Source organism: Loxodonta africana, chromosome 1 (assembly GCF_030014295.1).
Source record: "Loxodonta africana isolate mLoxAfr1 chromosome 1, mLoxAfr1.hap2, whole genome shotgun sequence".
NCBI classification, from domain to species: Eukaryota; Metazoa; Chordata; class Mammalia; order Proboscidea; family Elephantidae; genus Loxodonta; species Loxodonta africana.
This window is the reverse complement of record NC_087342.1, coordinates 150,859,243-150,873,383: the sequence shown is the minus strand read 5'-3', so window position 1 is coordinate 150,873,383 and position 14,141 is coordinate 150,859,243.

The window sequence follows — 14,141 nt, the reverse complement described above, 5'->3', positions numbered from 1 at the left end:
AGCAACAGTCTTACCAACTTGGTCTAATTGGCATATTTAGAACCCTTGATCCAACAATTGCAGAGCACACATTCTTTACAAATGTACATCGACCATTCACCAAAATATACTTTATGGTGCTGGACCATATACGAAATTATATGGAAAATAATACCATTTACAAATGCATCAAAAACCTCAAATACTTAGGAATAAATCTAAAAAGGCACTGAAAAATGCAAAATATTACAGAGGGGAGTTAAAGCCTAAATTAACGAAGTGATACACCATGTGTATGGATTGAAAGCCTCAATGTTATTAAGATGTCATTTCTCCACAAATTGATCTATAGATTCAAAGCCATCCTAATCAGAATTCTAGCATGCTTTTTTTTAAAATAGAAACTGACCGGCTGATGGTAATTTTATATGAAATTTCAAAGAATTTAGAATAGTTGAAATAACTTTCAAAAAGATAAAGTTGGAGGACTTCACTACCTGATTTCAAGAATTGCTACAAAGCTACAGTCATCAAGATAGTGTGGTATTGGTGTAAATAGATCAATGGAACAGAATAGAATTGAGAAATAGACCCACACATATATAGTTAATTGGTTTTTAACTTAGGTGCCAGGGAAATTCAATAGGGAAAAGAATAGTCATGTCAGTAAATGGGACCAAAACAACCGGATATCTATATGAAAAAACTGACATTGTATATTACATGTGTAGCATATATTTGTGGCAAATTACAATATATGTTTACATTATTTGGAGCTTTTGAACCTTTGTTATCCATGTTCTGGGAAATAAATTATACATCTGTGACTGCTATACTAGCTTTCTCAAACCACAAGAATATTATTTATTAAGTAAAACATATTAAAAGGGCTGCAATAACATTGAGGACACCAGTGTATCATTTAGTAAATGTTTGGATTCATTAAATAATGCTTTATATTCTGTATCTTCCTTATTGAAAGAAGACTGTAGAAGAATTGGTGCTTTTGAATTATGGTGTTGATGAAGAATATTGAATATATCATGGACTGCCAGAAGAATGAACAAATATGTCTTGGAAGAGGGACCAGTTCCTGGAGAAGAATATCATGCTTGGTAAAGTAGAGGGTCAGCAAAAAAGAGGAAGACCCTCCACGAGATGGACTGACACTGTGGCTGCAACAATGCACTAAAGCATAACAACAATAGTGAGGATGGCACAGGACCAGGGAGTGTTTTGTTCTGCTGTACACAGGGTTGCTATGAGTCAAAACTGACTCGAAGGCACCTAAAAACAAACAACATATTCTGTATGATATAATAAAAATGCTCTTTTGTTTTCAGAGTACATTTAGTCTCTCCCCTTGTATTCATAGTAGGAGAAATTTCTAATTCCAAATATGTGACAAATGACATATATTTGTGAGACTTCTAGCTGGGGATGGAGGGACAGATGCTATGTGTGTGCCCAAAATGAAATGTCTTAAGCCTATAGCTGAGTTGCTTGAAAGAGCTAATGTGTCTATTATTCATTTATTTCTTAAGTGTCTTAGATACTCAAAGAATCTGATTCACTGAGTATTCCTTTTGCATATGGTATTTGGTATTACTATTGTGACTAATTAAGGCTAATTAAAAGTCCTGCACTGAGAAACTAAAATGTAAAGGTAATTAAGTTTTTTTCAATGCTAAAGTAGCTAATTTTATTTCATAAAAGACCAAAAGCACGTAATGTATATGCAGTAATAATTTTTTCTAAATTTTATTTATTTTGTTGTGAGAAAATACACAGCAAAACATACACCAATTCAACAGTCTCTAGATGTGTAATTTAGCGACACTGATTACACTCTTCAAGTTGTGTAACCGTTCTCACCCTCCTTTTCTGGATTGTCCCTCCCTCATTGACATCATCTCACTGCTCCCTAAGGTTTCTATCTAATCTTTTAAGTTGCTGTTGTCGGTTTGATCCCATATAGATAATTCTTAAAAGAGCATAATGCTCAAGACAGACCATTTTTTTTATTAGTTAAGCTGAGCTATTGTTTGGTTTTAAGATAACTTCAGGGGATATTCTCGGTTTAAGGTTTAAAGATTATTGCAGAGCAACAGGTTCAGGGCTTTATCTACCCTCCATGGCTACAGAAAGTCTAGAGTCTGTGAGAATCTGAAATACTGCTCTGCATTTTCCCCCTTTTGATCAGGATTCTTCTGTGGAATCTTTGATCAGCTTTGACAACTTTTCCTATCACACATTGGGTTTTGAGAGGGGTTTCTTGAGGATGAAAGATCAGGCTACATGGTTCTAACTCTCAGGTCCAGGAGGCTTTATAATTGGGTAAGGCTTGACATTCCTGAAGGAGTTGCTGCCTTGGAAAGTGCCCACTGAGCCCAGAGGGTCAAGTTGCAGGTGGAATAGCAGCATGGTTTCTTTCTGATCATTCCAACAATTCAGGAAAGTTTCCCAATGCTGGGACAAAAAGCTTACACCACAGAAGATATGTTCTCTCTTCCACACAGTGCTAGATATATACTAAAACTCTTCCCCTTTTTCTCCCTGTATTTACAGTGTCTTTTTTTCCCCTCCCCGGACTGTGCAAGCAGTGACACTTCTATTACTATAATGTTACTTGAAATGTTCAGGTGACAGGAAGATTGATTAGATTATAAGTCTCTGTAGTTAAATAACAGGCCTGAGGATATACTTTGAACATTGTCATTGCAGATTATTTTCTAAGCCCCCCACTATTTGTTTACGAATCATCTCCTAGGAAAGATTGCTTTTGCAAGTGGGTCATTTTAACCGTTTTGTGTCGATTCTTATTATTAATAACAATTTGCTGCTTATGAAGCATGTACCAAGGGTCAGGCTAAGTGCTTTACCAGCATTATTTGATTTAATCCTTATGATACCCTCTCAAATAGATACTTCTATTCCTCCATTTTACAATTAAGTTATTTTAGGACAGAGAGTTAGATGGTGATAAAATTGGATCTCAAATGCAGATCTGAGTCCCCTAGAAAAAGATCTTACCACTGCTCGATATTCCCTTACTGATTTCAGAGGATGACATAATCCTGACGTTACCCCAAATCCTAGGCACCTTCCTGTAACTGCCTGTGTACTGACGATCATTTGGTTGCCTAGTCTGGGCAGAAAAATTCTACTAGGCAGCACGGGGTGAGATAAGAAAAATACAAGAAATTGCCTTGTCTTTGGTGAGCTTTTTAAAAATCTAGTTAAGCAATGATTTTTCAACTTTAGCTGCACACTAGAATCATCTGTGGAGCTTTAAGAAATACTGATGACTGAAAATCTTATTTAATTGGTCTTGGGTGGCCCGGGCATCGGAATTTTTAAAAAGTCCCCAGGTGATTCTAATGTGCAGCCAAGGTTGAGGACCACCAAGTTAGAAAAAGAAAATATCCTTACATAAAACAAAATCAGAGCAATTGCAACGCACGAAATGATACATATTTAAATATATTCCTTACCTTATTCCACAAAGGATATGACGTGGTTAAAAAATTATTTGATACAGAATGAATTCCATCAAGGGTCACAGAGTTCGAGGTGCTTGCCAAATGGGCCATGGATGGGCTGGGACACGTCAGGGAGGTATAGAAGTAATTCAGGTACCTTTTCTTTCTCTTGTTTTGGTTTGCAAGGCAGCAGGGGGAGATCGTAGGAGCAATAGTTCTCAGAAAACAGCTGATTGGTCGGGGCACTGTTTCTAGGTCGTCCATTGGCCCAGGAATTGTTTCCAGGGGGTTGATTGGTCTGGGAGCTGTTTCCAGGCTGTCTAGCTAGTAGATTGCCTGGTCTCCTAGGGTTACTCAATCTATGAAGTGATAACAGGCCTCAGAGCTTGTATGGAATTATAATTTTTCTCCATTACAAAAACTTATTGCAGAAAATACCAGTGTTTTAAGGATGACTCATAGGTGTGTTGTACATTTCTTTGTTTCGTCTTCCCTAAGGGTTATGAATTGCTCATAAGGCAGAAGATTGCTAAATGACTTTTTTCACAAGTTAAGGAGTGGCCAGAGCTACTCTGTAAAAATCTTCCAGCTCTTAAAAGGGTAGTATTAAGTTATTCAATGCAACGCAACTGCTGGACTACTTCCTGTCTTTTCGTTTTCTTTCTCGAAGAGCAGATGAACCTGCTCTCAGGTTCAACATTAGGGGGAGAGAAGATGGTGTAAAAATAATGGTGTAATAATAGTTAAAGAAAACGGAGAAAAAGGGGGAAAATTAGTGCAATCCTATAATGTAAATATTTATTGATTTTCATTTTTGCAAATTTTTCTTCAAATCTAAGGTCAATATTATCCGATGACATTAAAATTTAAGGTTCAACTGTTTGAAAAGGTATTATCAGCTTCTTTATTTTACAGTGGCATGCCAAGTTCCTTTAAAAGTTTGATGAAATTATGTGATTTATAAGCAATTTTATATTTTTAGTGTCAGATTCAAGAAATATTTTGAGTGGTATGTATATCTATCGATCGATCGATTGATTGATCGATCTATTGATCTATATATATGGAGCCCTGGTGGCTCAATGGTGAAGAGGCTGGCTGTTAACCAAAAGGTCAGCAGTTCAAATCCACCAGCCGCTCCTTGGAAACCCTATGGGCCAGTTCTACTCTGTCCTATAGGGTCGCTATGAGTCGAACTCAATGGTAATCGTTTATGTATATATGTATGTATACACACACACACATACATACATACGTATATATGCTGGGCACTCATTTTATATAATTTTCTCATTTCAAAAATAACAATGATGTTAAGCATTTATGAGAAGCACTCATTGTGTTAGGCTCTGTTCTTAGGGCTGAGGATATAGCTGGGAAGAAAACAGAGAGAATCCTCTTTGCCTAGTAGGGACAGGCAGGCAATAACAGCCATGGCTGACAGAGAATATCTCCGTGTTCCAACTGCTTTATATGCATTAACCCATTTAACAACGCTATGAAATAGGTAGTATCATAATCCCCATTTTACAGGAGGGGAAACCAGTGCACTGAGAGGTTAAGTAACTTGCTGAAGGTCACACAGTCAGGGGGCATTAGAGCTGGGACTTGAACCCAGACAGTATAGCTCCATAGGCTGCCTGCTTAAATGCTATGCTATTCTGTCTCTCTTCCCTCAGTTAGACATCTACTCTGTTGAGGCAAAGAACCAAAAGCTTTCCTTCTCATTTTTCAAGTATTGTCAATTTTTACTTCATCTAGAAGCTTTATCACAAAGTCATTGAGATCTCTCTCTTGTTTTTTTTTTTGCCCAGCCTGCAGTCTCTTGGGCTGTTAACACTTGCAGAAAAATTCCTGTAGGGGGAAGGGGGGAATGGTTGACATGGGGAACTAGCTCTGTTTGGAGTTTCTATAGATTTCAAGCTGTCATGCCAGCCCATATGATCATTAAAAGCCTCAGTGGTTTCTTCTTAATCTAACAGAGTCTGTCTGCCCATGGCAGGCCCATTCCCCTCCATTCTTAGACTTAGCAGTAACCCTAAGCGGCTGCTGATTCAAGCTCACCTAGGAAGGGCTTGTCTCTCTCTGGAATTTAGGTCTTTTAGACCTTTGTGTCTGCAGTTTGTGATATCTTCAAGCACATGAATTTTACTTTACTCATTTTATTTTCTAATTGTTATGGCGGGAGTGAGGTTCTGTCATGGTTTACATCTTAACAAGAAGCAGGACTACCTACAATAGCCTTGTAATTGCTTCCTCTGACCTTACCCACACAATACACACACACACACACACACACACACACACATTCTCTCAATCCTTGCTTTTACTCTTGCATGCTTTCCATATTATAGCCAGAATTATCTTTCTAAAATGCAAATCTGACAATGTCACTCTCTTCCTGAAACCATGCACTGACTCCATATATACTTCAGGATAAAGTCCAAATTCACAGACAGCCATTTTCCAGCCTCCCCTCTCACCACTCCCTTCTCTCCCTCCATCCCTCCCCCCACTCTCCTCCCCACTGCCCACTGCCCACTGCCCTGCCTGCCCCCCTCTGCAGAACTGCTGTGGTTCCCCAAAAGCAGTGGTGCCACTAGAGCTGATTTGTATTGGCTTGTGAGAGCCTATGGTGTACGTGTCTTCTCAATTCTATGTTCAGTGACGTCATACTGGTAGCTTAGAATCCATTATGGTGGAGTATTTTTATCAAGGAAATTGGCAGAATCGACAAATTATGAGATTTCTCTCCTTCCTCCTACCCCTAGGCAGCTGGCTGTTAAACATTTACCAGTACACACCATTGCTTCTAGGTCTTTGCACATATGGCCCCTCTTGGCTCCCCCTACTCCAGCTTGGTGTGGCTTAAACATCACCTCCTCCTGGAAGCTTTTCTCGATTCTTCAAGATTGGGTTAGACACACTTCTCTGTGATTCTATGATAGCTTGAGCAGCCCCCTACTTAGTGTGCTGTGTCATCCGTATCCTGTACTGGCCAGTAAACGCCTCGAGGTGAGGGGGCTTGTCTTGTTCATTGTTGTTGCTCTCCACCTGGCATAGGGTTTAGCACATAGCAAGGTGCTAAATCATATTTTTCAACGAATGAATACATGAGTAACTGAAACAACTGCCCTCCCAATTAGATAATAAGTATTTTATGGTTCAAGAATGTGTTTTAATCTTTATATCCCCTGGAATTCCTTATACACAGTGAGTGCTCAGTAGAAATTTAAATAGAATGAATGCATTTGATTGCCCTTTATCTGAGCCTAAAACTGGGGCCCAATTTAAAATATCCATTCTAGAAATGAGTAATGATCTTTGAGGTTATGGTCCTATAAAACCAAAACCTGGAGTATTGAAATACGTCAGTACAAATGCAAGGTTTTCTCTGGCCATAAACCTGCCTCAATTTACTCAGCACTTTTATTTTCTAAAGTGTCCCTGAAACTTATCCCACTTCCCTCTTTGCTCTTTCTTGATAAACAGCATGGACGCTCTCTGCTCACAGTCACATGCAGGTTGAACCATGAGAGAGAGTAGGGAAGCAGTGGTGTACAGTGAAAAGAGCTTGGGATTTAGAGTCAGGAGACCCTGGCTGTGTTGCTGTATGGCACAACATTTCTGGAGCCTTGGTTTATATTGGGGAAAATAAAAAAAAAAATTTTTTTTTATCCAATTCACTAAGCTTTTCTAAGCATCAAGCGAGTTAATGTAGATAAAAGTGCCTTTGTAAATTGTAAAATACCACTACATAGAGTGAGCGCAAAATTTCTCAGAGAAATTCACCTTAAGCAAGTAGACTCTGTAGAGACAAAAGAGTGTTCCAGTATGTAAAGAGTAGAGAAATCTAGGGATTAAATATTTGGAAAATATGATGCTTACATAAGTATATAATCAGGTAAAGATTATTGTTTTATGCTGCAAAGACATAAAGCATCAGGCTCATATCATATGTTACGTAGGATATCTGGGGTTGTTCTGTCTGAGATGCCAGGTGTGCTATCAATCAAGAATAAAAAGCAAATAAATCTTACCAGAGACATAAAAGACCTATACAAAGAAAACTACTAAGACACTACTGCAAGAAACCAAAAGGGACCTACATAAGTGGAAAAACATACCTTGCTCATAGATACGAAGACATAACACTGTAAAAACGTCTATTCTACCAAAAGCTATCTCTAGATACAATGCAATTCTGATCCAAATTCCAATGACATTTTTTAATGAGATGGAGAAACAAATCACCAACTTCATGTGGAAGGGCAAGAGACCCCAAATAAATAAAGCATTACTGAAAAAGAAGAACAAAGTGGGAGGCCTCACTCTACCTGATTTCAGAACCTATTATACTGCCACAGTAGTCAAAACAGCCTGGTACTGGTACAACAACAGATACATAGACCAATGGAACAGAATTGAGAATGCAGACATAAATCCATCCACATATGAGCAGCTGATATTTGACAAAGGCCCAAAGTCTGTTAAGTGGGGAAAAGACAGCCTTTTTAACAAATGGTGCTGGCATAACTGGATATCCATCTGAAAAAAAATGAAACAAGACCCATACCTCATACCAGGCACAAAAACTAACTCAAATGGATCAAAGACATAGATATAAAATCTAAAATGATAAAGATCATGGAAAAAAATAGGGACAATGCTAGGAGCCCTAACACATGGCATAAACAGTATATACAACATTACTAAAGATGCAGAAGAGAAACCAGATAACTGGGAGCTTCTAAAGATCAAACACCTATGCGCATCCAAAGACCTCACCAAAAGAGTAAAAAGATTACCTACAGACTGGGAAAAAGTTTTTAGCTATGACATTTCTGATCAGCGTCTGATCTCTAAAATCTACGTGATACTGCAAACACTTAACGACAAAAAGACAACCCAATTAAAAAATGGGCAAAGGATATGAACAGACACTTCACTAAAGAAGACATTCAGGTAGCTAACAGAAACATGAGGAAATGCTCACGATCATTAGCCATTAGAGAAATGCAAATCAAAACTACAAAAGAGATTCCATCTCACTCCAACAAAGTTAGCATTAATCCAAAAAACACAAAATAATAAATTTTGGAGAGGTTGTAGAGAGACTGGAACACTTACACACTGCTGGTGGGAACGTAAAATGGTACAACCACTTTGGAAATCGATTTGGTGCTTCCTTAAAAAGCTAGAAATAGAACTACTATACGATCCAGCAATCCCACTCTTTGGAATATATCCTAGAGAAATAAGAGCCTTTACATGAACAGATATATGCAAACCCATGTTCATTGCAGCACTGTTTACAATAGCAAAACAACGGAAGCAACCAAGTTGCCCATCAGTGGATGACTGGATAAATAAATTATGGTACATTCACACAATGGAATGCTATGCATCAATAAAGAACAATGATGAATCCATGAAACATTTTATAACATGGAGGAACCTGGAAGTCATTATGCTGAGTGAAATCAGTCAGCTGCAAAAGGACAAATATTGTGTGAAACCACTATTATAAGAACTCAAGAAATAGTTTAAACAGAAGAAAATATTCTTTGATGGTTATGAGAGTGGGGAGGGAAAGGAGTATTCACTAATTAGATAGTAGATAAGAACTGCTTTAGGTGAAGGGAAAGACAGCACACAATACAGGCGAGGTCAGCGCAGCTGGACTAAACCAAAAGCAAAGCAGTTTCCTGAATAAAATGAATGCTTCGGAGGCCAGCATAGCAGGGGCAGGGGCTTGGGAACCATGGTTTCAGGGGACATCTAGGTCAACTGGCATAAGAAAATCTATTAAGAGAACATTCTGCATCCCACTTTGGAGAGTGCTGTCTTGGGTCTTAAATGCTAGCAAGCGGCCATCTAAATGCATCAATTGGTCTCAATCCACCTGGAGAAAAGGAGAATGAAGAACACCAAAGACACAAGGTAATTATGGATCAGAGACAGAAAGGGCCACTTAAACCAGAGACTACAACAGCCTGAGACTAGAAGAACTAGATGGTGTCCAACTACAACTGATGACTATCCTGACAGGGAACACAACAGAGAACTCCTGCAGGAGCAGGAGAGCAGTGGGATGTAGACCTCAAATTCTCGTAAAAACACCAGACTTAATGGTCTGAGACTACAAGGACCCCAGAGGTTATGGTACCCAGACCTTCTGTTAGCCCAAAACAGGAACCATTCCCAAAGCCAACTCTTCAGACACAGATTGGACTGGACTATGGGATAGAAAATGATATTGGTGAGGAGTGAGCTTCTTGGATCAAGTAGACTCTTGAGACTATGTGGGCAGCTCCTGTCTGGAGGCGAGATGAGACGGCAGAGGGGGGTCAGAAGCTGGCCAAATGAACACGAAAATAGAGAGTGGAGAGAAGGAGTGTACTATGTCATTAGGGGGAGAGCAACTAGGAGTATATAGCAAGGTGCATATAAATTTTTGTATAGGAATCTAATTTGATTTGTAAACTTTCACTTAAAGCACAATTAAAGAAAAAGAATAAAAAGCAATTCGTCTAAGAAGCAAATGATAAGGATATATTAGTGACTGATAACTGAAATAACAAAGTTTCATTCCCAAATAGGATCTGATAGGCTCCAATTAATCTATAAACATAAAATGATGCCAAATATAATACCAAGCGAGAAAGTTCTGCTTTCAAATAGGCAGCTACGAGTGAATATTTCAAACTCTAAGCACTGATGCAGATACAGTATGCCTGTTTTTTAGTTTTGGGTCAATATTATCCCTTCGTGACGTTAGTCTTTAGCTTCTCACAATAGGAAATCCACTGATCCTCCAACAAGTAGCACTGGCATCGTCTGGGAGCTTGTTGGAGCCCTAGTGGCGCTGTGTTTAGGCGTTAGGCTGCTAGCCAAAAGGTTGGCAGTTCAAATCCACCAGCTGCTCCTTGGAAACCTTACGGGGCAGTTCTACTCTGTCCTGTAGGGTTGCTATGTGTTGGAATCCACTCAGTAGCAACAGGTTTGGTTTTTGGTTTTTGTTAGAAACACAGAATTTCAGGCCCACCCTAGACTTACTGGATCAGAATATGGACTGTTAGAAGATCCCGGGATTGTATGCCTTTAAATTGGAGACACACTGCCAGAATCTACTCCACAGCAACAGGTTTGTTTGTTTTTGGCCTTGGTAAGGTTTCCAAGGCGCAGCTGGTGGATTTGAACTGCTGACCTTACGGTTAGCAGCCAAGCTCTTAACCACTGTGCCACCAGGGCTCCCTTTTGGCCTTACCCACTGCCTTGGAGTCTATTCTGACTCATAGAGACTTTACAGGACAGAGTAGATCTGCCCCATAGGGTTTCCAAGGAGGCCTTAGGGGTCATCCAATCCTTTTTCAAATGGAAAAAAAATCCAGGCCCCTAAGGATGATTTTTTTTCTTAAGGCCTAATATGCATGAGTGGCAGAGCTTGCATTAGAACAAACGTTTTCTGTCTCTGCTGGCTCTCTCCAGTGTCTCACATCATCACCTTATAGCCTGGTTCCTCAGCTTTCTGGTTACAAGTCTTTGGGGAGGTTTATGAACCTTTCTGAGCCTGTTTCCTTATCCATAAAATGGAGATGCTAGCAATGTCCACCTCACAGAATTGTTGTGAGGATTAGCTCAAATGACATAATCTTTGTATAAACATTGTGCGTGGTAAGGCATAATTCACCGGTAAAATTTTGTTATTCTCAAGTGAAAAGGCAATGTCCCGCATCATTTAAACAGTAGTTTGAGTGTGTGTGTTTTTTTTAACAGCACACAGAGGCATAGTTATTTATATCTCTGAAAATCTTCATGCCTTGGCAGCAATGTTTAGAAAGCAGTTATTTGTTTTCCTTTCAATCTTTAATACTTTCCAGTGAAGAAATTTATATACCCTGCATAGCAGAGGTGGCCTGCTAGTCATACTATTATTTAATCATCTGGTAAGTCGAGCTGACCTCTATTATTATGAAATTGGTGAACCGGGGCCAAATTCAACCTTTGGAAGAGGGACACACATGTGTAAATAGAGAATCTGACTCACTGACCTACATTTCTGGCGACCGAAAGGCAATGAGAGGTTGGATTACCTAGTTTTTCAGCGCCATCTAGTGTGAGATGTTGGATTACCTTTTTTTAGTGCTATCCAGTGTCCGTACACGGTTCAGTTTTCATTGGCAGAGAAATTATGGGGAATTCTAGTCTTTTAATACAAATACATCCAACTCTTCACTATTCAGGAGAAATAATCCAATATATACATTTGAATGCTGTTTGTTATACTTCAAATAATAGTCTCAGGATTTTTGGAGCTGTTCAGATAGCTAGAGACCTTCGTATTTGGCACAGAAAGATTGGAGTCATCTTTGATGCTTCCCTCATTTGATATGTCCATTCTGTCATCAAGCCCCAAAAAAATTAATTTCTCAAAACATTATCCAGCCGCATGCGCTTATTAATCCTTGCTTTGGGATTGTCTGCTTAGTGAAGGAAGGTATTGTCCATTACTGCAGGCTCTAGTTTCCAGATCCAGGCCCTGCTCCCTTGTAGTGCTTTGGAGAGGAATGGCTGTAGGTGCTCTCAGAGAAAGAAGGCATGAGGAGCAGAGTTTCAAACCTCACAAAAGATAGACTATCCCCTCAACGTGACTGAGAAGCAGTAGAGAGCTGCTGGACCTGATAGGGCCATGCCAAGGACTAGTGTAAACTGTATGAAACTTTCCCTCTTGCCCTTTGCCCCATGCCTCGAAATGTGTTGTCTGAGCCCCTAAAACCAAGATGTAATTCTAGGAATAGAAGTGGGGCAGGAAATCCCAAGAATGACAGATCTGGAATTTCCTACCTGGTTAGCAGGAAGAGAACTCAGAATCAAGATTTAGCTGATTTATACAAAATAAAGCCAAACCAAAAACCAGTTGCCAAGTCAGCTCTGACTCATGGCTATTCATGTGTGTTAGAGTAGAACTGTGTGCCATAGGATGCACAGTTTCAATGGCTGATTTGTTGAAAGTAGATCTCCAGGCCTTTCTTCCAAGGGGCCTCTGGGTGAACTTGAACTTCCAACCTTTCAGTTAGCAGCCAAGAGATTCAATATTCTTGCACACAGATTTGTGGCTGGTGAACCAGACGTGTATATATAGGAGCCAGGGTTGGGTGCATATCTATACCCCTAGAACTGGAGTTATTTCATTTTGAGACCCTGATGTGTAGACATGAATGTGGGCCTTTGGAAGTCACCGATCACTGAAGGAATACCTGGAGCCTCTGAGGAGACCAGATGGAAAGAGTACTACAGAAGACTTTAAACTCTGGTAGGCTCAGAGTGGTTGGCAGAAAGAAGAGAGAGTGAATTTGAGTTTGCTCATGAGATTTCATTCTCTGCTGCCCCTGGCCACATTGGTCCCTTTGTGGACAACTATTTTCTCTCTTACCACATAGCAGAGATCTGGGACTAAGAGTGATATAGGCAGAAATATCCATCTGGTGAAGGATTACTGGTATGGAGAGAAAAACTCTCCACTCACTTGGATGCTACTCTTCTACTCTACCCTCTACTGTGGGCAAAGGGGAACCAGGGGACCCTCCCAATGGATAGTGGAGTAAAAATTAAGCATGCACTGCTGTGTAACAGCCAATAACTCACTGTCCAGTGGTACAAAGCCTCTGGGAAGCTCTGCATGCCTAGGATTGAGCTCCCTGCGTGGACACAATCTGTGTGGAGAGAACAGTCTCCAAGGTGTTATCCCCTGAAGGAGAATGTAAGATATTCTTCTAGGGCCAGGCTCACGTTTCCCATCCGTGGAGGAGAATTGGGGAGCAGATATTTCACCACTCTGGGCATGATATCCACTCTACTTTGCCAGCAGAGAGGGGAATTGGGCATCATTTGGGCAGACTGTAAGGACTGTTATTCTGTCAGGGGTGCAGTGGCGCTTTTGAGACAGGCAACAGATTGGGCTGGCTGAATTAAATAGCCTCTGACTCAGTATTCTTGGACTCTAAACCTAAGTGCAGACCACCATATAACTTTTGCTGCTGGCACCTGATAACTACTTGTGATTAACAAACTAGGTGCTTAGACAAGATAAGGGGCACCATTTCAAAGCCATGTGTGCTTGACCACCTATAAATTACTGATAATCCTCCTGAGTTGTTTTTCAAGGCCCCACCAGGTGCAGAGCGTAGGCAGTAAAGATCAGCGTGGCCTATGAACGACCTTCCACATGAGACAAACATGAGCAGGGACCCCTCGCTGGAACTCGAACCAAGGTCCAGAGGCATCACGCATGCACGACATCCCAGAATAAGTCCTGTTCAACATCCCGGCACCCTTTGTGACAGACTCCATCTTAGTTCCGACAACCTCTGCAAGGAAATCCATCTTGAATTCCAACTGAGTGTGCATTTGATTTTCATAATCCCTCCCCTTCTCCTGGAAATCTCCACCTATTTAATGAATAAGGTAAATGCCTTTTCCCCACCTAAAAACTTACCTAGAAAATCCTTTGTTTGGGGAGACACTGGAAGACAGTGTAAGTGGAAGCCCCTCTCTGTCTTTCCCTCACAAGCCTTTACTCTTCTTCCTGTTGCTAATAAACCTTTGTTGGTGTGGAACCTCTGAGCCTCTCCTGGTCATTCTTGGTCAGTAGAAATCAAGAACCTAGGCAGGGCTTAG